Source organism: Phyllobates terribilis, unplaced genomic scaffold (assembly GCF_046119375.1).
Source record: "Phyllobates terribilis strain yellow unplaced genomic scaffold, ASM4611937v1 Scaffold_213__1_contigs__length_3403324, whole genome shotgun sequence".
Taxonomy (NCBI): domain Eukaryota; kingdom Metazoa; phylum Chordata; class Amphibia; order Anura; family Dendrobatidae; genus Phyllobates; species Phyllobates terribilis.
Genome location: NW_027362973.1, coordinates 1,836,003 through 1,858,434, shown reverse-complemented (window position 1 = coordinate 1,858,434; position 22,432 = coordinate 1,836,003). Strand labels below are relative to the sequence as shown.

Below are 22,432 nucleotides of genomic sequence, written 5' to 3'. Positions count from 1 at the left end.
CGAGAAGCGATAACCAGAATTGGTTTCAAACTACGGAGCCACCCAAGGATCCTGAAAAGTCCATTTGTGGAGATGAGCTCCTGGACTCCCGTTAAGAAGACATGTTGTCAACCTCTAGATCCCTTACATGCCTGCACTTTTCGGCTTGCTGCTGCTGCAATCCACGCGTTTTAGATCTGCATAACTCCACCTCTTTAAACACAGCACCTTCACCCCCTGCTGTTCCCACCCGCCTCAACACCGTTGGAAGGGAGGAGAACCAATTAAGGCGGGGGGTGGGGTGGAACGAGCAGCTGTCTACCCTTAGCAGGAGGGCTCCTGATTACATACCTCTCCTGCTGCTGCTGCTGCTGGCTGTCCAGCAGCAGACTGAAGGTGGCTGCTGCTGTGCACAGGTATATAAAGGCTCAGAGCCTATTATGACACGCGCAGCCAGCGTTCCATTGCCACAATCCATCTACTGCAGGCAGGATACCTGGCTGGCTGAATGTCGCTGAGAAGCTCACAGAGACCGCCATAAGCAACAGTTTAACAGAATGCCACAGACTAATCAACCAAACTTTTTGGGTTGGGTTCTCTTTTATAGTCTGCAGGCATTAAATGAAAGAAGTCAGTGTTCCAGCAGAGGGAGACAACGTTTCAGAAAAGGCATTGTAGCAAACCAAAAAAGAAATTTTAAGCGCAGCAGAGTAACCAGCGCACATACCTGTTAGCTCAGGTGAGTTTAAAAGGCTGCTGTTGATAACAAGGGCATTTGCTAAATAGATGGTGTGTGTGCAACAATATACTGAAAGGTCAATTATATTGTGCAGCTTATCTCACCACCTGTAGTTATTTAGGTGAAAGCTCCAAAATGCTTGCCTAATATGTCTGTTTATCCAAAAGGAAGTAAAAAGGGAGAGCTAGAAAGATAGCATTGCATCACATTACATGGCAATGCAATGCACAGTTGCTGAAGTTGAACCAAAATGAGCTTGTAATCTGGCTTCTGCAACTTTGAACATGAAAAATCCAATGAGGAGAAGAAAAGCAAAGCCAAAGAGTCCATCCCAAAATCCGACAAACAAGCAAAATGAACAAAAAACATTGAATTCAATTCTTTCTGATTTTAGAAACTGCATTAAAGAAGGGGTGCACCGGTCCTGGAGATACTGCAATACCAGGTCAATGCGTGGAGTGGACAGAGCAAGCTCTTTTTCCATCTCCCTGTTCTAAAAATCCATTTAATATATGGTCCCCAGATAGGGGACGTATCAGATATTAAACTGATAAGAACAGATACTACACTTGATCTTAGCCAAAAGGCCGAGAAGCGATAACCAGAATTGGTTTCAAACTACGGAGCCACCCAAGGATCCTGAAAAGTCCATTTGTGGAGATGAGCTCCTGGACTCCCGTTAAGAAGACATGTTGTCAACCTCTAGATCCCTTACATGCCTGCACTTTTCGGCTTGCTGCTGCTGCAATCCACGCGTTTTAGATCTGCATAACTCCACCTCTTTAAACACAGCACCTTCACCCCCTGCTGTTCCCACCCGCCTCAACACCGTTGGAAGGGAGGAGAACCAATTAAGGCGGGGGGTGGGGTGGAACGAGCAGCTGTCTACCCTTAGCAGGAGGGCTCCTGATTACATACCTCTCCTGCTGCTGCTGCTGCTGGCTGTCCAGCAGCAGACTGAAGGTGGCTGCTGCTGTGCACAGGTATATAAAGGCTCAGAGCCTATTATGACACGCGCAGCCAGCGTTCCATTGCCACATTCCATCTACTGCAGGCAGGATACCTGGCTGGCTGAATGTCGCTGAGAAGCTCACAGAGACCGCCATAAGCAACAGTTTAACAGAATGCCACAGACTAATCAACCAAACTTTTTGGGTTGGGTTCTCTTTTATAGTCTGCAGGCATTAAATGAAAGAAGTCAGTGTTCCAGCAGAAGGAGACAACGTTTCAGAAAAGGCATTGTAGCAAACCAAAAAAGAAATTTTAAGCGCAGCAGAGTAACCAGCGCACATACCTGTTAGCTCAGGTGAGTTTAAAAGGCTGCTGTTGATAACAAGGGCATTTGCTAAATAGATGGTGTGTGTGCAACAATATACTGAAAGGTCAATTATATTGTGCAGCTTATCTCACCACCTGTAGTTATTTAGGTGAAAGCTCCAAAATGCTTGCCTAATATGTCTGTTTATCCAAAAGGAAGTAAAAAGGGAGAGCTAGAAAGATAGCATTGCATCACATTACATGGCAATGCAATGCACAGTTGCTGAAGTTGAACCAAAATGAGCTTGTAATCTGGCTTCTGCAACTTTGAACATGAAAAATCCAATGAGGAGAAGAAAAGCAAAGCCAAAGAGTCCATCCCAAAATCCGACAAACAAGCAAAATGAACAAAAAACATTGAATTCAATTCTTTCTGATTTTAGAAACTGCATTAAAGAAGGGGTGCACCGGTCCTGGAGATACTGCAATACCAGGTCAATGCGTGGAGTGGACAGAGCAAGCTCTTTTTCCATCTCCCTGTTCTAAAAATCCATTTAATATATGGTCCCCAGATAGGGGACGTATCAGATATTAAACTGATAAGAACAGATACTACACTTGATCTTAGCCAAAAGGCCGAGAAGCGATAACCAGAATTGGTTTCAAACTACGGAGCCACCCAAGGATCCTGAAAAGTCCATTTGTGGAGATGAGCTCCTGGACTCCCGTTAAGAAGACATGTTGTCAACCTCTAGATCCCTTACATGCCTGCACTTTTCGGCTTGCTGCTGCTGCAATCCACGCGTTTTAGATCTGCATAACTCCACCTCTTTAAACACAGCACCTTCACCCCCTGCTGTTCCCACCCGCCTCAACACCGTTGGAAGGGAGGAGAACCAATTAAGGCGGGGGGTGGGGTGGAACGAGCAGCTGTCTACCCTTAGCAGGAGGGCTCCTGATTACATACCTCTCCTGCTGCTGCTGCTGCTGGCTGTCCAGCAGCAGACTGAAGGTGGCTGCTGCTGTGCACAGGTATATAAAGGCTCAGAGCCTATTATGACACGCGCAGCCAGCGTTCCATTGCCACATTCCATCTACTGCAGGCAGGATACCTGGCTGGCTGAATGTCGCTGAGAAGCTCACAGAGACCGCCATAAGCAACAGTTTAACAGAATGCCACAGACTAATCAACCAAACTTTTTGGGTTGGGTTCTCTTTTATAGTCTGCAGGCATTAAATGAAAGAAGTCAGTGTTCCAGCAGAAGGAGACAACGTTTCAGAAAAGGCATTGTAGCAAACCAAAAAAGAAATTTTAAGCGCAGCAGAGTAACCAGCGCACATACCTGTTAGCTCAGGTGAGTTTAAAAGGCTGCTGTTGATAACAAGGGCATTTGCTAAATAGATGGTGTGTGTGCAACAATATACTGAAAGGTCAATTATATTGTGCAGCTTATCTCACCACCTGTAGTTATTTAGGTGAAAGCTCCAAAATGCTTGCCTAATATGTCTGTTTATCCAAAAGGAAGTAAAAAGGGAGAGCTAGAAAGATAGCATTGCATCACATTACATGGCAATGCAATGCACAGTTGCTGAAGTTGAACCAAAATGAGCTTGTAATCTGGCTTCTGCAACTTTGAACATGAAAAATCCAATGAGGAGAAGAAAAGCAAAGCCAAAGAGTCCATCCCAAAATCCGACAAACAAGCAAAATGAACAAAAAACATTGAATTCAATTCTTTCTGATTTTAGAAACTGCATTAAAGAAGGGGTGCACCGGTCCTGGAGATACTGCAATACCAGGTCAATGCGTGGAGTGGACAGAGCAAGCTCTTTTTCCATCTCCCTGTTCTAAAAATCCATTTAATATATGGTCCCCAGATAGGGGACGTATCAGATATTAAACTGATAAGAACAGATTTTTTTTTTTTTATCGAAAGCCCGAATTCGTGTACAAAACCCGAGTGCGCTTAAAAAAGTGACAAGTGCCACAAAAAAAGTGCACTAGGATGCTGGTCTTCTTGAAACCCTCTCCAAAAGGAGAAGGGTCCCCCAAACCATTCCCCGTCCCTCCGAGCCAGAAGGCCACAGCGAGGAACAGGGACAAATAGCCACCTCCAGCCGGAGCCAGAGGCGACCCAATCTTACCCCCAATACCTGCCCGAGTTCTCACCCGAGCAAGGCACTGGGAGCCAAAGACTGTGCTCCCCTCCCGGAAGAGGGGAGACAACAATGCTCTCCTCCCGAAAGAGGAGAGTCAGGGGGGTTCAGGGGGGAGCGGAACCTGATGGCCACACACTCCCCCCCTAGACCTGCCAAGAGAGGAACCCGTAAGGGAACCGCATCCCGACAAAATCCTAGTAAGGACGTGGACACACGTGAAAAAGTGGACACACAGTGACAAAAAAAATTAAATAAATAGTGAAGGTTTCACAGTATAATACTGCCCGGACCTTCGACCGGGAATTGAAAAATTCCCCATCCTAAGGCCAGAAGGCCCGGAATAAGGGTGTGTGTGAAGAAAGAAATATTGAAGTGCTAGTGCAAATGTGCCATAAACTCAAGTGGGGTTCCCAATCCCAGTGAGTTAAGGCACCCCAGGGTCACCACTCCTGGGGCACTTCACACTTCGGGCTTTCGATCTTCCCCGGCCCAATGGCGTCGATCCTGGGGGGCCATGCTTTCCACCAGATGACTATATTAGCCAACTGGCGTACTAACAAGTGCCTAAACCCCAGTGTGCATAATGTATCAATCTACTAGGGCGGCCAACATCCAAAACCGCCTTTTCGAAAGATACTACACTTGATCTTAGCCAAAAGGCCGAGAAGCGATAACCAGAATTGGTTTCAAACTATGGAGCCACCCAAGGATCCTGAAAAGTCCATTTGTGGAGATGAGCTCCTGGACTCCCGTTAAGAAGACATGTTGTCAACCTCTAGATCCCTTACATGCCTGCACTTTTCGGCTTGCTGCTGCTGCAATCCACGCGTTTTAGATCTGCATAACTCCACCTCTTTAAACACAGCACCTTCACCCCCTGCTGTTCCCACCCGCCTCAACACCGTTGGAAGGGAGGAGAACCAATTAAGGCGGGGGGTGGGGTGGAACGAGCAGCTGTCTACCCTTAGCAGGAGGGCTCCTGATTACATACCTCTCCTGCTGCTGCTGCTGCTGGCTGTCCAGCAGCAGACTGAAGGTGGCTGCTGCTGTGCACAGGTATATAAAGGCTCAGAGCCTATTATGACACGCGCAGCCAGCGTTCCATTGCCACATTCCATCTACTGCAGGCAGGATACCTGGCTGGCTGAATGTCGCTGAGAAGCTCACAGAGACCGCCATAAGCAACAGTTTAACAGAATGCCACAGACTAATCAACCAAACTTTTTGGGTTGGGTTCTCTTTTATAGTCTGCAGGCATTAAATGAAAGAAGTCAGTGTTCCAGCAGAAGGAGACAACGTTTCAGAAAAGGCATTGTAGCAAACCAAAAAAGAAATTTTAAGCGCAGCAGAGTAACCAGCGCACATACCTGTTAGCTCAGGTGAGTTTAAAAGGCTGCTGTTGATAACAAGGGCATTTGCTAAATAGATGGTGTGTGTGCAACAATATACTGAAAGGTCAATTATATTGTGCAGCTTATCTCACCACCTGTAGTTATTTAGGTGAAAGCTCCAAAATGCTTGCCTAATATGTCTGTTTATCCAAAAGGAAGTAAAAAGGGAGAGCTAGAAAGATAGCATTGCATCACATTACATGGCAATGCAATGCACAGTTGCTGAAGTTGAACCAAAATGAGCTTGTAATCTGGCTTCTGCAACTTTGAACATGAAAAATCCAATGAGGAGAAGAAAAGCAAAGCCAAAGAGTCCATCCCAAAATCCGACAAACAAGCAAAATGAACAAAAAACATTGAATTCAATTCTTTCTGATTTTAGAAACTGCATTAAAGAAGGGGTGCACCGGTCCTGGAGATACTGCAATACCAGGTCAATGCGTGGAGTGGACAGAGCAAGCTCTTTTTCCATCTCCCTGTTCTAAAAATCCATTTAATATATGGTCCCCAGATAGGGGACGTATCAGATATTAAACTGATAAGAACAGATACTACACTTGATCTTAGCCAAAAGGCCAAGAAGCAATAACCAGAATTGGTTTCAAACTACGGAGCCACCCAAGGATCCTGAAAAGTCCATTTGTGGAGATGAGCTCCTGGACTCCCGTTAAGAAGACATGTTGTCAACCTCTAGATCCCTTACATGCCTGCACTTTTCGGCTTGCTGCTGCTGCAATCCACGCGTTTTAGATCTGCATAACTCCACCTCTTTAAACACAGCACCTTCACCCCCTGCTGTTCCCACCCGCCTCAACACCGTTGGAAGGGAGGAGAACCAATTAAGGCGGGGGGTGGGGTGGAACGAGCAGCTGTCTACCCTTAGCATTAGGGCTCCTGATTACATACCTCTCCTGCTGCTGCTGCTGCTGGCTGTCCAGCAGCAGACTGAAGGTGGCTGCTGCTGTGCACAGGTATATAAAGGCTCAGAGCCTATTATGACACGCGCAGCCAGCGTTCCATTGCCACATTCCATCTACTGCAGGCAGGATACCTGGCTGGCTGAATGTCGCTGAGAAGCTCACAGAGACCGCCATAAGCAACAGCTTAACAGAATGCCACAGACTAATCAACCAAACTTTTTGGGTTGGGTTCTCTTTTATAGTCTGCAGGCATTAAATGAAAGAAGTCAGTGTTCCAGCAGAAGGAGACAACGTTTCAGAAAAGGCATTGTAGCAAACCAAAAAAGAAATTTTAAGCGCAGCAGAGTAACCAGCGCACATACCTGTTAGCTCAGGTGAGTTTAAAAGGCTGCTGTTGATAACAAGGGCATTTGCTAAATAGATGGTGTGTGTGCAACAATATACTGAAAGGTCAATTATATTGTGCAGCTTATCTCACCACCTGTAGTTATTTAGGTGAAAGCTCCAAAATGCTTGCCTAATATGTCTGTTTATCCAAAAGGAAGTAAAAAGGGAGAGCTAGAAAGATAGCATTGCATCACATTACATGGCAATGCAATGCACAGTTGCTGAAGTTGAACCAAAATGAGCTTGTAATCTGGCTTCTGCAACTTTGAACATGAAAAATCCAATGAGGAGAAGAAAAGCAAAGCCAAAGAGTCCATCCCAAAATCCGACAAACAAGCAAAATGAACAAAAAACATTGAATTCAATTCTTTCTGATTTTAGAAACTGCATTAAAGAAGGGGTGCACCGGTCCTGGAGATACTGCAATACCAGGTCAATGCGTGGAGTGGACAGAGCAAGCTCTTTTTCCATCTCCCTGTTCTAAAAATCCATTTAATATATGGTCCCCAGATAGGGGACGTATCAGATATTAAACTGATAAGAACAGATACTACACTTGATCTTAGCCAAAAGGCCGAGAAGCGATAACCAGAATTGGTTTCAAACTACGGAGCCACCCAAGGATCCTGAAAAGTCCATTTGTGGAGATGAGCTCCTGGACTCCCGTTAAGAAGACATGTTGTCAACCTCTAGATCCCTTACATGCCTGCACTTTTCGGCTTGCTGCTGCTGCAATCCACGCGTTTTAGATCTGCATAACTCCACCTCTTTAAACACAGCACCTTCACCCCCTGCTGTTCCCACCCGCCTCAACACCGTTGGAAGGGAGGAGAACCAATTAAGGCGGGGGGTGGGGTGGAACGAGCAGCTGTCTACCCTTAGCAGGAGGGCTCCTGATTACATACCTCTCCTGCTGCTGCTGCTGCTGGCTGTCCAGCAGCAGACTGAAGGTGGCTGCTGCTGTGCACAGGTATATAAAGGCTCAGAGCCTATTATGACACGCGCAGCCAGCGTTCCATTGCCACATTCCATCTACTGCAGGCAGGATACCTGGCTGGCTGAATGTCGCTGAGAAGCTCACAGAGACCGCCATAAGCAACAGTTTAACAGAATGCCACAGACTAATCAACCAAACTTTTTGGGTTGGGTTCTCTTTTATAGTCTGCAGGCATTAAATGAAAGAAGTCAGTGTTCCAGCAGAAGGAGACAACGTTTCAGAAAAGGCATTGTAGCAAACCAAAAAAGAAATTTTAAGCGCAGCAGAGTAACCAGCGCACATACCTGTTAGCTCAGGTGAGTTTAAAAGGCTGCTGTTGATAACAAGGGCATTTGCTAAATAGATGGTGTGTGTGCAACAATATACTGAAAGGTCAATTATATTGTGCAGCTTATCTCACCACCTGTAGTTATTTAGGTGAAAGCTCCAAAATGCTTGCCTAATATGTCTGTTTATCCAAAAGGAAGTAAAAAGGGAGAGCTAGAAAGATAGCATTGCATCACATTACATGGCAATGCAATGCACAGTTGCTGAAGTTGAACCAAAATGAGCTTGTAATCTGGCTTCTGCAACTTTGAACATGAAAAATCCAATGAGGAGAAGAAAAGCAAAGCCAAAGAGTCCATCCCAAAATCCGACAAACAAGCAAAATGAACAAAAAACATTGAATTCAATTCTTTCTGATTTTAGAAACTGCATTAAAGAAGGGGTGCACCGGTCCTGGAGATACTGCAATACCAGGTCAATGCGTGGAGTGGACAGAGCAAGCTCTTTTTCCATCTCCCTGTTCTAAAAATCCATTTAATATATGGTCCCCAGATAGGGGACGTATCAGATATTAAACTGATAAGAACAGATACTACACTTGATCTTAGCCAAAAGGCCGAGAAGCGATAACCAGAATTGGTTTCAAACTACGGAGCCACCCAAGGATCCTGAAAAGTCCATTTGTGGAGATGAGCTCCTGGACTCCCGTTAAGAAGACATGTTGTCAACCTCTAGATCCCTTACATGCCTGCACTTTTCGGCTTGCTGCTGCTGCAATCCACGCGTTTTAGATCTGCATAACTCCACCTCTTTAAACACAGCACCTTCACCCCCTGCTGTTCCCACCCGCCTCAACACCGTTGGAAGGGAGGAGAACCAATTAAGGCGGGGGGTGGGGTGGAACGAGCAGCTGTCTACCCTTAGCAGGAGGGCTCCTGATTACATACCTCTCCTGCTGCTGCTGCTGCTGGCTGTCCAGCAGCAGACTGAAGGTGGCTGCTGCTGTGCACAGGTATATAAAGGCTCAGAGCCTATTATGACACGCGCAGCCAGCGTTCCATTGCCACATTCCATCTACTGCAGGCAGGATACCTGGCTGGCTGAATGTCGCTGAGAAGCTCACAGAGACCGCCATAAGCAACAGCTTAACAGAATGCCACAGACTAATCAACCAAACTTTTTGGGTTGGGTTCTCTTTTATAGTCTGCAGGCATTAAATGAAAGAAGTCAGTGTTCCAGCAGAAGGAGACAACGTTTCAGAAAAGGCATTGTAGCAAACCAAAAAAGAAATTTTAAGCGCAGCAGAGTAACCAGCGCACATACCTGTTAGCTCAGGTGAGTTTAAAAGGCTGCTGTTGATAACAAGGGCATTTGCTAAATAGATGGTGTGTGTGCAACAATATACTGAAAGGTCAATTATATTGTGCAGCTTATCTCACCACCTGTAGTTATTTAGGTGAAAGCTCCAAAATGCTTGCCTAATATGTCTGTTTATCCAAAAGGAAGTAAAAAGGGAGAGCTAGAAAGATAGCATTGCATCACATTACATGGCAATGCAATGCACAGTTGCTGAAGTTGAACCAAAATGAGCTTGTAATCTGGCTTCTGCAACTTTGAACATGAAAAATCCAATGAGGAGAAGAAAAGCAAAGCCAAAGAGTCCATCCCAAAATCCGACAAACAAGCAAAATGAACAAAAAACATTGAATTCAATTCTTTCTGATTTTAGAAACTGCATTAAAGAAGGGGTGCACCGGTCCTGGAGATACTGCAATACCAGGTCAATGCGTGGAGTGGACAGAGCAAGCTCTTTTTCCATCTCCCTGTTCTAAAAATCCATTTAATATATGGTCTCCAGATAGGGGACGTATCAGATATTAAACTGATAAGAACAGATTTTTTTTTTTTTTTTTTTTTTTTTTTTCCACTCAGATTGCAAGTCCCATATTTACCATTTCATGCTTTGCAATGATTTCCAAATGGTATTAGGTTGTTATCCATCATTGTGGGTCATATATCCATTTTTCCAATCTTATTTTATATATATACGTTTATATTATCACAATACAGTTATTCCATATTCTTTACATCACAACATTACAATCTTTACCATTACGATTTAAGGCAACATTCCTCTCTTCAGGCCATATGCTGCCAAGGCATTCAAAAGCCTTCCATCCAGAAACCGACCATCCCAAGCTTCTTCTACCTCTTTAGCCAATGACTGAGGTATTCTGTAAGTTGAAAAAAAACGATGCATATCGCTATAAATGTTATTCCACACTTTGCGCCTTAGACTAGCCTGACTCCCCCCTTCACAACTCTCTAGCATTTTCAACACTTCTTGTCTCTCCTCCATCTCCCTCATATTTTTTTCTGAAACATCCTTTGCTTCACTAGAGTCCTTCCCAGATGACAAAACTCCTTCAATTTCTTCTCTGGCTTCACATGCGACATCCTCTCTTTCTTCTTCACTAGTTTCTTCACCCTCCTCCTCCTCTTCCATATTACTTACAGCACCTTCCTTTTCATCCTGACTGGAGGACTCACTTTCCTCCTGATCTTCTGACTCCCTATCCACCTCCACTTCTTCTTCCAAGCTAGTATTTTCAATCTCAACGCCTGTGATATCACTCTCAGTATCTTCTTCCATATGATCACCTTCTTTTCTTATATCTCTTATTTGTTCCTCCTTCTTTTGAGATATGTTCTCTTCCGTTTCATCATGGGGGGCAGCTTCAGACTCTTCTTCATTTCCATCTTCCTTGTCAACTGACTTCTCCTCCCTTTTATTGACAGGACAGCAATCATATAAATGACCACTGCCACCACATAGATTACATTTCTTACTTTTTTCACAATTCTCTGCCTTATGTCCCACTTCTTCACACTTGGCACACCACTGTAATGTACAGGAATCCTTTTCATGGCCATACTGTTTACAACGCCTACAAAACTTCGGCATACCTGTAAAGAACATATCTCCATTAACTGTCCCGATTTTGAATCTACTTGGTGGGAGTACCACAACACCATCCGAACTTTCCTTGAACTTGACCAGGAACCTCCACCTCGTGGTCCAAAAACCATATCGGTTAAACATTTTGCCAGCAGAACTCACTTTCTCACAGTACCGGGATAAAAAGGTCATGATCTCTTCTTCCAATATGAAAGGACTATACATCCTTATTACTATTAGCCTTTCCTTCCTAGGAAAATGCGACACAAAAAAAACACCTTCAAGTATCGAATCTTCCTTCACTAGATCCATTCTCTTCCAAAAGTCAGAAAAGATATCTTCTGAACAAAAAATAACATCATATATCCCTCTCTTCGGGAACTCCAACATAGACAAAACTTGTTCCATTTGAACTTCCAATAGTCCAAACAAAATCTTCTCTACCAAAAAAAACAAGCCAGACTTCTTCTTCTCTGGATCCAAAAAAATAAACCGCACTGCATTCTTCAGTCTTGCAAAAACTGGGACCTCTTCACAGGTCAGCATATTTGGACTTCTCCCGTCCATATCTTCACACCAAACGTGGCAAAAATCCTCCTCGCCTACTTAAAAAAAGCAGGCAGGCTGATCGCCCCTCGTTGCCCAGGGACTAATCCGGCTCCCCAAAAGCAGCAAGGGGGTGAAGCCGCACTGCTACATGCAGCGATCCCCCGAGGCCAAGGAGCCGGGTACCCAAGGCACCTCTCAGCCAAGACCAAGGCAGCAACCGGTAGATCACTGCACTTGATCTTAGCCAAAAGGCCGAGAAGCGATAACCAGAATTGGTTTCAAACTACGGAGCCACCCAAGGATCCTGAAAAGTCCATTTGTGGAGATGAGCTCCTGGACTCCCGTTAAGAAGACATGTTGTCAACCTCTAGATCCCTTACATGCCTGCACTTTTCGGCTTGCTGCTGCTGCAATCCACGCGTTTTAGATCTGCATAACTCCACCTCTTTAAACACAGCACCTTCACCCCCTGCTGTTCCCACCCGCCTCAACACCGTTGGAAGGGAGGAGAACCAATTAAGGCGGGGGGTGGGGTGGAACGAGCAGCTGTCTACCCTTAGCAGGAGGGCTCCTGATTACATACCTCTCCTGCTGCTGCTGCTGCTGGCTGTCCAGCAGCAGACTGAAGGTGGCTGCTGCTGTGCACAGGTATATAAAGGCTCAGAGCCTATTATGACACGCGCAGCCAGCGTTCCATTGCCACATTCCATCTACTGCAGGCAGGATACCTGGCTGGCTGAATGTCGCTGAGAAGCTCACAGAGACCGCCATAAGCAACAGTTTAACAGAATGCCACAGACTAATCAACCAAACTTTTTGGGTTGGGTTCTCTTTTATAGTCTGCAGGCATTAAATGAAAGAAGTCAGTGTTCCAGCAGAAGGAGACAACGTTTCAGAAAAGGCATTGTAGCAAACCAAAAAAGAAATTTTAAGCGCAGCAGAGTAACCAGCGCACATACCTGTTAGCTCAGGTGAGTTTAAAAGGCTGCTGTTGATAACAAGGGCATTTGCTAAATAGATGGTGTGTGTGCAACAATATACTGAAAGGTCAATTATATTGTGCAGCTTATCTCACCACCTGTAGTTATTTAGGTGAAAGCTCCAAAATGCTTGCCTAATATGTCTGTTTATCCAAAAGGAAGTAAAAAGGGAGAGCTAGAAAGATAGCATTGCATCACATTACATGGCAATGCAATGCACAGTTGCTGAAGTTGAACCAAAATGAGCTTGTAATCTGGCTTCTGCAACTTTGAACATGAAAAATCCAATGAGGAGAAGAAAAGCAAAGCCAAAGAGTCCATCCCAAAATCCGACAAACAAGCAAAATGAACAAAAAACATTGAATTCAATTCTTTCTGATTTTAGAAACTGCATTAAAGAAGGGGTGCACCGGTCCTGGAGATACTGCAATACCAGGTCAATGCGTGGAGTGGACAGAGCAAGCTCTTTTTCCATCTCCCTGTTCTAAAAATCCATTTAATATATGGTCCCCAGATAGGGGACGTATCAGATATTAAACTGATAAGAACAGATACTACACTTGATCTTAGCCAAAAGGCCGAGAAGCGATAACCAGAATTGGTTTCAAACTACGGAGCCACCCAAGGATCCTGAAAAGTCCATTTGTGGAGATGAGCTCCTGGACTCCCGTTAAGAAGACATGTTGTCAACCTCTAGATCCCTTACATGCCTGCACTTTTCGGCTTGCTGCTGCTGCAATCCACGCGTTTTAGATCTGCATAACTCCACCTCTTTAAACACAGCACCTTCACCCCCTGCTGTTCCCACCCGCCTCAACACTGTTGGAAGGGAGGAGAACCAATTAAGGCGGGGGGTGGGGTGGAACGAGCAGCTGTCTACCCTTAGCAGGAGGGCTCCTGATTACATACCTCTCCTGCTGCTGCTGCTGCTGGCTGTCCAGCAGCAGACTGAAGGTGGCTGCTGCTGTGCACAGGTATATAAAGGCTCAGAGCCTATTATGACACGCGCAGCCAGCGTTCCATTGCCACATTCCATCTACTGCAGGCAGGATACCTGGCTGGCTGAATGTCGCTGAGAAGCTCACAGAGACCGCCATAAGCAACAGTTTAACAGAATGCCACAGACTAATCAACCAAACTTTTTGGGTTGGGTTCTCTTTTATAGTCTGCAGGCATTAAATGAAAGAAGTCAGTGTTCCAGCAGAAGGAGACAACGTTTCAGAAAAGGCATTGTAGCAAACCAAAAAAGAAATTTTAAGCGCAGCAGAGTAACCAGCGCACATACCTGTTAGCTCAGGTGAGTTTAAAAGGCTGCTGTTGATAACAAGGGCATTTGCTAAATAGATGGTGTGTGTGCAACAATATACTGAAAGGTCAATTATATTGTGCAGCTTATCTCACCACCTGTAGTTATTTAGGTGAAAGCTCCAAAATGCTTGCCTAATATGTCTGTTTATCCAAAAGGAAGTAAAAAGGGAGAGCTAGAAAGATAGCATTGCATCACATTACATGGCAATGCAATGCACAGTTGCTGAAGTTGAACCAAAATGAGCTTGTAATCTGGCTTCTGCAACTTTGAACATGAAAAATCCAATGAGGAGAAGAAAAGCAAAGCCAAAGAGTCCATCCCAAAATCCGACAAACAAGCAAAATGAACAAAAAACATTGAATTCAATTCTTTCTGATTTTAGAAACTGCATTAAAGAAGGGGTGCACTGGTCCTGGAGATACTGCAATACCAGGTCAATGCGTGGAGTGGACAGAGCAAGCTCTTTTTCCATCTCCCTGTTCTAAAAATCCATTTAATATATGGTCCCCAGATAGGGGACGTATCAGATATTAAACTGATAAGAACAGATACTACACTTGATCTTAGCCAAAAGGCCGAGAAGCGATAACCAGAATTGGTTTCAAACTACGGAGCCACCCAAGGATCCTGAAAAGTCCATTTGTGGAGATGAGCTCCTGGACTCCCGTTAAGAAGACATGTTGTCAACCTCTAGATCCCTTACATGCCTGCACTTTTCGGCTTGCTGCTGCTGCAATCCACGCGTTTTAGATCTGCATAACTCCACCTCTTTAAACACAGCACCTTCACCCCCTGCTGTTCCCACCCGCCTCAACACCGTTGGAAGGGAGGAGAACCAATTAAGGCGGGGGGTGGGGTGGAACGAGCAGCTGTCTACCCTTAGCAGGAGGGCTCCTGATTACATACCTCTCCTGCTGCTGCTGCTGCTGGCTGTCCAGCAGCAGACTGAAGGTGGCTGCTGCTGTGCACAGGTATATAAAGGCTCAGAGCCTATTATGACACGCGCAGCCAGCGTTCCATTGCCACATTCCATCTACTGCAGGCAGGATACCTGGCTGGCTGAATGTCGCTGAGAAGCTCACAGAGACCGCCATAAGCAACAGTTTAACAGAATGCCACAGACTAATCAACCAAACTTTTTGGGTTGGGTTCTCTTTTATAGTCTGCAGGCATTAAATGAAAGAAGTCAGTGTTCCAGCAGAAGGAGACAACGTTTCAGAAAAGGCATTGTAGCAAACCAAAAAAGAAATTTTAAGCGCAGCAGAGTAACCAGCGCACATACCTGTTAGCTCAGGTGAGTTTAAAAGGCTGCTGTTGATAACAAGGGCATTTGCTAAATAGATGGTGTGTGTGCAACAATATACTGAAAGGTCAATTATATTGTGCAGCTTATCTCACCACCTGTAGTTATTTAGGTGAAAGCTCCAAAATGCTTGCCTAATATGTCTGTTTATCCAAAAGGAAGTAAAAAGGGAGAGCTAGAAAGATAGCATTGCATCACATTACATGGCAATGCAATGCACAGTTGCTGAAGTTGAACCAAAATGAGCTTGTAATCTGGCTTCTGCAACTTTGAACATGAAAAATCCAATGAGGAGAAGAAAAGCAAAGCCAAAGAGTCCATCCCAAAATCCGACAAACAAGCAAAATGAACAAAAAACATTGAATTAAATTCTTTCTGATTTTAGAAACTGCATTAAAGAAGGGGTGCACCGGTCCTGGAGATACTGCAATACCAGGTCAATGCGTGGAGTGGACAGAGCAAGCTCTTTTTCCATCTCCCTGTTCTAAAAATCCATTTAATATATGGTCCCCAGATAGGGGACGTATCAGATATTAAACTGATAAGAACAGATACTACACTTGATCTTAGCCAAAAGGCCGAGAAGCGATAACCAGAATTGGTTTCAAACTACGGAGCCACCCAAGGATCCTGAAAAGTCCATTTGTGGAGATGAGCTCCTGGACTCCCGTTAAGAAGACATGTTGTCAACCTCTAGATCCCTTACATGCCTGCACTTTTCGGCTTGCTGCTGCTGCAATCCACGCGTTTTAGATCTGCATAACTCCACCTCTTTAAACACAGCACCTTCACCCCCTGCTGTTCCCACCCGCCTCAACACCATTGGAAGGGAGGAGAACCAATTAAGGCGGGGGGTGGGGTGGAACGAGCTGCTGTCTACCCTTAGCAGGAGGGCTCCTGATTACATACCTCTCCTGCTGCTGCTGCTGCTGGCTGTCCAGCAGCAGACTGAAGGTGGCTGCTGCTGTGCACAGGTATATAAAGGCTCAGAGCCTATTATGACACGCGCAGCCAGCGTTCCATTGCCACATTCCATCTACTGCAGGCAGGATACCTGGCTGGCTGAATGTCGCTGAGAAGCTCACAGAGACCGCCATAAGCAACAGTTTAACAGAATGCCACAGACTAATCAACCAAACTTTTTGGGTTGGGTTCTCTTTTATAGTCTGCAGGCATTAAATGAAAGAAGTCAGTGTTCCAGCAGAAGGAGACAACGTTTCAGAAAAGGCATTGTAGCAAACCAAAAAAGAAATTTTAAGCGCAGCAGAGTAACCAGCGCACATACCTGTTAGCTCAGGTGAGTTTAAAAGGCTGCTGCTGATAACAAGGGCATTTGCTAAATAGATGGTGTGTGTGCAACAATATACTGAAAGGTCAATTATATTGTGCAGCTTATCTCACCACCTGTAGTTATTTAGGTGAAAGCTCCAAAATGCTTGCCTAATATGTCTGTTTATCCAAAAGGAAGTAAAAAGGGAGAGCTAGAAAGATAGCATTGCATCACATTACATGGCAATGCAATGCACAGTTGCTGAAGTTGAACCAAAATGAGCTTGTAATCTGGCTTCTGCAACTTTGAACATGAAAAATCCAATGAGGAGAAGAAAAGCAAAGCCAAAGAGTCCATCCCAAAATCCGACAAACAAGCAAAATGAACAAAAAACATTGAATTCAATTCTTTCTGATTTTAGAAACTGCATTAAAGAAGGGGTGCACCGGTCCTGGAGATACTGCAATACCAGGTCAATGCGTGGAGTGGACAGAGCAAGCTCTTTTTCCATCTCCCTGTTCTAAAAATCCATTTAATATATGGTCCCCAGATAGGGGACGTATCAGATATTAAACTGATAAGAACAGATACTACACTTGATCTTAGCCAAAAGGCCGAGAAGCGATAACCAGAATTGGTTTCAAACTACGGAGCCACCCAAGGATCCTGAAAAGTCCATTTGTGGAGATGAGCTCCTGGACTCCCGTTAAGAAGACATGTTGTCAACCTCTAGATCCCTTACATGCCTGCACTTTTCGGCTTGCTGCTGCTGCAATCCACGCGTTTTAGATCTGCATAACTCCACCTCTTTAAACACAGCACCTTCACCCCCTGCTGTTCCCACCCGCCTCAACACCGTTGGAAGGGAGGAGAACCAATTAAGGCGGGGGGTGGGGTGGAACGAGCAGCTGTCTACCCTTAGCAGGAGGGCTCCTGATTACATACCTCTCCTGCTGCTGCTGCTGCTGGCTGTCCAGCAGCAGACTGAAGGTGGCTGCTGCTGTGCACAGGTATATAAAGGCTCAGAGCCTATTATGACACGCGCAGCCAGCGTTCCATTGCCACATTCCATCTACTGCAGGCAGGATACCTGGCTGGCTGAATGTCGCTGAGAAGCTCACAGAGACCGCCATAAGCAACAGTTTAACAGAATGCCACAGACTAATCAACCAAACTTTTTGGGTTGGGTTCTCTTTTATAGTCTGCAGGCATTAAATGAAAGAAGTCAGTGTTCCAGCAGAAGGAGACAACGTTTCAGAAAAGGCATTGTAGCAAACCAAAAAAGAAATTTTAAGCGCAGCAGAGTAACCAGCGCACATACCTGTTAGCTCAGGTGAGTTTAAAAGGCTGCTGTTGATAACAAGGGCATTTGCTAAATAGATGGTGTGTGTGCAACAATATACTGAAAGGTCAATTATATTGTGCAGCTTATCTCACCACCTGTAGTTATTTAGGTGAAAGCTCCAAAATGCTTGCCTAATATGTCTGTTTATCCAAAAGGAAGTAAAAAGGGAGAGCTAGAAAGATAGCATTGCATCACATTACATGGCAATGCAATGCACAGTTGCTGAAGTTGAACCAAAATGAGCTTGTAATCTGGCTTCTGCAACTTTGAACATGAAAAATCCAATGAGGAGAAGAAAAGCAAAGCCAAAGAGTCCATCCCAAAATCCGACAAACAAGCAAAATGAACAAAAAACATTGAATTCAATTCTTTCTGATTTTAGAAACTGCATTAAAGAAGGGGTGCACCGGTCCTGGAGATACTGCAATACCAGGTCAATGCGTGGAGTGGACAGAGCAAGCTCTTTTTCCATCTCCCTGTTCTAAAAATCCATTTAATATATGGTCCCTAGATAGGGGACGTATCAGATATTAAACTGATAAGAACAGATACTACACTTGATCTTAGCCAAAAGGCCGAGAAGCGATAACCAGAATTGGTTTCAAACTACGGAGCCACCCAAGGATCCTGAAAAGTCCATTTGTGGAGATGAGCTCCTGGACTCCCGTTAAGAAGACATGTTGTCAACCTCTAGATCCCTTACATGCCTGCACTTTTCGGCTTGCTGCTGCTGCAATCCACGCGTTTTAGATCTGCATAACTCCACCTCTTTAAACACAGCACCTTCACCCCCTGCTGTTCCCACCCGCCTCAACACCGTTGGAAGGGAGGAGAACCAATTAAGGCGGGGGGTGGGGTGGAACGAGCAGCTGTCTGCCCTTAGCAGGAGGGCTCCTGATTACATACCTCTCCTGCTGCTGCTGCTGCTGGCTGTCCAGCAGCAGACTGAAGGTGGCTGCTGCTGTGCACAGGTATATAAAGGCTCAGAGCCTATTATGACACGCGCAGCCAGCGTTCCATTGCCACATTCCATCTACTGCAGGCAGGATACCTGGCTGGCTGAATGTCGCTGAGAAGCTCACAGAGACCGCCATAAGCAACAGTTTAACAGAATGCCACAGACTAATCAACCAAACTTTTTGGGTTGGGTTCTCTTTTATAGTCTGCAGGCATTAAATGAAAGAAGTCAGTGTTCCAGCAGAAGGAGACAACGTTTCAGAAAAGGCATTGTAGCAAACCAAAAAAGAAATTTTAAGCGCAGCAGAGTAACCAGCGCACATACCTGTTAGCTCAGGTGAGTTTAAAAGGCTGCTGTTGATAACAAGGGCATTTGCTAAATAGATGGTGTGTGTGCAACAATATACTGAAAGGTCAATTATATTGTGCAGCTTATCTCACCACCTGTAGTTATTTAGGTGAAAGCTCCAAAATGCTTGCCTAATATGTCTGTTTATCCAAAAGGAAGTAAAAAGGGAGAGCTAGAAAGATAGCATTGCATCACATTACATGGCAATGCAATGCACAGTTGCTGAAGTTGAACCAAAATGAGCTTGTAATCTGGCTTCTGCAACTTTGAACATGAAAAATCCAATGAGGAGAAGAAAAGCAAAGCCAAAGAGTCCATCCCAAAATCCGACAAACAAGCAAAATGAACAAAAAACATTGAATTCAATTCTTTCTGATTTTAGAAACTGCATTAAAGAAGGGGTGCACCGGTCCTGGAGATACTGCAATACCAGGTCAATGCGTGGAGTGGACAGAGCAAGCTCTTTTTCCATCTCCCTGTTCTAAAAATCCATTTAATATATGGTCCCCAGATAGGGGACGTATCAGATATTAAACTGATAAGAACAGATTTTTTTTTTTTTTTTTAAACCATTCAGGTTAGTTTTATAGCAAATCAGTAGGATATACCAAAACTGTTGCAAAAAAAACTTCTCATCATCATGGCCATATTTATTAAGCATAAAGTAACCTAATATTACAGAAAGAAGAACATCTTATTAATATAAACCAAAAGATCACTGAAATTTTACAATATGCCTCCACTTTTTAAATTTCCATATTCCCTCGGCATCTGTTCCACCACCGCTACTACTATCCATCTTGTAAATCAAAAATAGCCTAGAAAGAATAATCCTAATACATTCATTTACTGTAATTGATTTCCTTTTAAATACACAAAGATTCCTCACATCCCACAAACTTTCTAACACACAAGCCATAATTAACCACAAAACTCTCTCCTTTACACGTCCACTTGCACCAATACCAAACATAACCACACGCCAATCCACAAAAGTCACTCCTGCCAAACTCCTACACAACCCCCCTACACATTTCCACACGTCTTGCGCAAAATCACAATTCCACATCAGATGCATAACCGTCTCACAACCATTACATCCATCTCTTGGACAAACATCCGACCTAATCAAACCTCTCTTCTTTTGAACGTCTCTCACTGGAAGAATATTGTGAAACGCCATCCACACTACATCCTTCTGTTTGTTGGACATCCCATACATACCCAACTTTCTCCAAGCATCCGCAACCTCATTCCCTCTCAAACCAACAATATTAGACTCGACCTCATTTGCACACAATTTCCTATACACCCTCTTAGTCATTCTAAACTCATCCACCGGCACACTCAGCAAATCATACTTCTTGACAAACTTCTCAATCACCTCATACCACACCGGACACTTAAAAGACACAGGCACTCTCGCATCCCTCTTTCTCCAACCTAACCCATACAACATCCATCCTGCAGAATAACTTGCCATACATGCACCCTTATTACCTTTACCCAACAATACCACAATCGTCTTAATATAATGGAGCCCTAAAAAAACCTCAACATTAGGAAATCCCAAACCACCATGCTGGCAGGCCTTATAAAGGCTTTCCCTCTTCAGCTTCTCCATCTTGCTGCACCAGAAAAAGGAAAAAATCATTTTCTCAACTCTCTTCACTTTCCTAAAAGGGGATGGAAAAATTATGGCCACAAAAAGCAGAATGGGTAAGATCACTGCTTTGATAACTAGAACTTTGCCCCGCAAAGAAAGATCTCTCATTCTCCAAAAATTCAATTTTCGCTCAACACGCATACCACACTCGTCCCAACTCTCATTTCCTTTCAGATCATCATTGCAAAATACCCCTAAAACCTTAATTGCACTCTCCTCATACTTAACACCTTCCATACGAATACTGTCATCTCCAAAGCATTTGAAACTACACTTAGTCCAGTTAACTCTAAAACCTGATGCACCACAGAAAAAATCCAAAAGCAACCTCACCCTACTCATTGAAGCCATACTTTCACTCACCATCACAACATCATCCATGTAACCTAACACCTTCACATGCTTACCACCACTCCCAGGCACTAAGAATCCTCTCATCATTTTCTCACGTCTCACTAAACACAGCAAAGGCTCAATCACACATACAAACAAGACAGGGGACATAGGGCACCCCTGTCTTACACCAGACCTAATCATCACTTTGTCAGACAACCATCCATTCACTAAAAACTCACTTGACACATAATCATATAAAGACTTAACTCCATTCAGAAAAACCCTAGGGAAACCCATCCTCTCCAATACTTTAAACAGAAACACATGCGAAACTCTATCAAAAGCCTTTTCGAAATCAATTGCTAACACCATACACTTCTGCTTTCTAGTCTTACAATCCCCAAGCATATCCCTTAACAATAACAAATTATCACTTATACTCCGACCAGGCATGGCACACACTTGGTCATCCTCCACAACCCTACCAATCACCTCACGCATACGATTTGCTAACAATTTACTGTAGACCTTATAATCAGCGTTAAGCAATGATATGGGTCTCCAGTTCTCCAAACGCTTTTTCTCACCCTTCTTAAACACAAGAACCACTATACCCTCTTTCATACTGTCACACAAAACACCATTCATCCACATATACCTACAAACCTCAGTCAAGTCCTTACCCAAAAACTCCCAAGCTTTCACATACAGCTCCACAGGCAACCCATCCTTCCCAGGCGTCTTATTCTTTTTAGCACTCATAACAACATTCCTCACCTCATCCAAAATAACATCCTCACACAAAGCATCACATTCATCCGAACCAAGTCTCTTCTCCATACCACTCAATACATGCGACACAAGTCCAGGATCAATCCATTTCTCATCGTACAACTTACTATAGAAGCCATTCACCTCATTCAACACATTCTTCCCAACCACACTAGATCCATCTTCACCTACCACTTCACTCAAATCCAACTTCCTTCCATTCATTTTTTTAAAAAAGTACCTGGTGCACTTTTCATTCTTTTCCAAATGCTCTAACTTGGTACGGTAAATAATCTCTTTACCTTTTTCATCCAGAAGACATTTTAACTCATTCTTAGCAACCTCAAGCTGATCAGACATATCCATTCCTTTCCTAACACACCCACGCAACCAATCAATCCGTCTACTTAAGTCATTAAATCTATTACGATATCTGGCAGCTTTTTTGTAGCCCCATTTTTTTAAAGAAAGTTTTTAACTGTAATTTCACCCAATCCCACCATTCAAGCACACTACCAAAATCACGCTTACGCCACCTCCA

At 44.2% G+C, this 22,432-nt stretch overlaps 12 non-coding genes and 2 pseudogenes across 12 annotated transcripts; all 14 read right to left on the bottom strand.

Moving 5' to 3' along the window:
- Window positions 1-1,126: 1,126 nt before the first annotated feature.
- On the bottom strand, window positions 1,127-1,317 carry LOC141213947 (U2 spliceosomal RNA). The gene has a single exon (XR_012283279.1). It is a non-coding gene; the product is annotated as a U2 spliceosomal RNA (small nuclear RNA).
- A 1,115-nt stretch (window positions 1,318-2,432) lies between these two features.
- Window positions 2,433-2,623, bottom strand: LOC141213945 (U2 spliceosomal RNA). Its single transcript, XR_012283278.1, has one exon. It is a non-coding gene; the product is annotated as a U2 spliceosomal RNA (small nuclear RNA).
- Window positions 2,624-3,738: 1,115 nt separating this feature from the next.
- Window positions 3,739-3,923, bottom strand: LOC141214098 (U2 spliceosomal RNA). The gene has a single exon (XR_012283424.1). It is a non-coding gene; the product is annotated as a U2 spliceosomal RNA (small nuclear RNA).
- A 792-nt stretch (window positions 3,924-4,715) lies between these two features.
- LOC141214152 (U2 spliceosomal RNA) lies at window positions 4,716-4,807 on the bottom strand (annotated as a pseudogene).
- A 1,115-nt stretch (window positions 4,808-5,922) lies between these two features.
- On the bottom strand, window positions 5,923-6,113 carry LOC141213997 (U2 spliceosomal RNA). The gene has a single exon (XR_012283328.1). It is a non-coding gene; the product is annotated as a U2 spliceosomal RNA (small nuclear RNA).
- Window positions 6,114-7,228: 1,115 nt separating this feature from the next.
- LOC141213944 (U2 spliceosomal RNA) lies at window positions 7,229-7,419 on the bottom strand. The gene has a single exon (XR_012283277.1). It is a non-coding gene; the product is annotated as a U2 spliceosomal RNA (small nuclear RNA).
- A 1,115-nt stretch (window positions 7,420-8,534) lies between these two features.
- Window positions 8,535-8,725, bottom strand: LOC141213943 (U2 spliceosomal RNA). The gene has a single exon (XR_012283276.1). It is a non-coding gene; the product is annotated as a U2 spliceosomal RNA (small nuclear RNA).
- A 1,115-nt stretch (window positions 8,726-9,840) lies between these two features.
- On the bottom strand, window positions 9,841-10,031 carry LOC141214128 (U2 spliceosomal RNA). Its single transcript, XR_012283442.1, has one exon. It is a non-coding gene; the product is annotated as a U2 spliceosomal RNA (small nuclear RNA).
- Window positions 10,032-12,984: 2,953 nt separating this feature from the next.
- LOC141213942 (U2 spliceosomal RNA) lies at window positions 12,985-13,175 on the bottom strand. The gene has a single exon (XR_012283275.1). It is a non-coding gene; the product is annotated as a U2 spliceosomal RNA (small nuclear RNA).
- A 1,115-nt stretch (window positions 13,176-14,290) lies between these two features.
- Window positions 14,291-14,481, bottom strand: LOC141213873 (U2 spliceosomal RNA). The gene has a single exon (XR_012283208.1). It is a non-coding gene; the product is annotated as a U2 spliceosomal RNA (small nuclear RNA).
- Window positions 14,482-15,596: 1,115 nt separating this feature from the next.
- On the bottom strand, window positions 15,597-15,787 carry LOC141213941 (U2 spliceosomal RNA). Its single transcript, XR_012283274.1, has one exon. It is a non-coding gene; the product is annotated as a U2 spliceosomal RNA (small nuclear RNA).
- A 1,115-nt stretch (window positions 15,788-16,902) lies between these two features.
- Window positions 16,903-17,093, bottom strand: LOC141213940 (U2 spliceosomal RNA). Its single transcript, XR_012283273.1, has one exon. It is a non-coding gene; the product is annotated as a U2 spliceosomal RNA (small nuclear RNA).
- A 1,115-nt stretch (window positions 17,094-18,208) lies between these two features.
- On the bottom strand, window positions 18,209-18,399 carry LOC141214042 (U2 spliceosomal RNA). The gene has a single exon (XR_012283373.1). It is a non-coding gene; the product is annotated as a U2 spliceosomal RNA (small nuclear RNA).
- A 1,115-nt stretch (window positions 18,400-19,514) lies between these two features.
- On the bottom strand, window positions 19,515-19,691 carry LOC141214107 (U2 spliceosomal RNA; annotated as a pseudogene).
- Window positions 19,692-22,432: the final 2,741 nt, after the last annotated feature.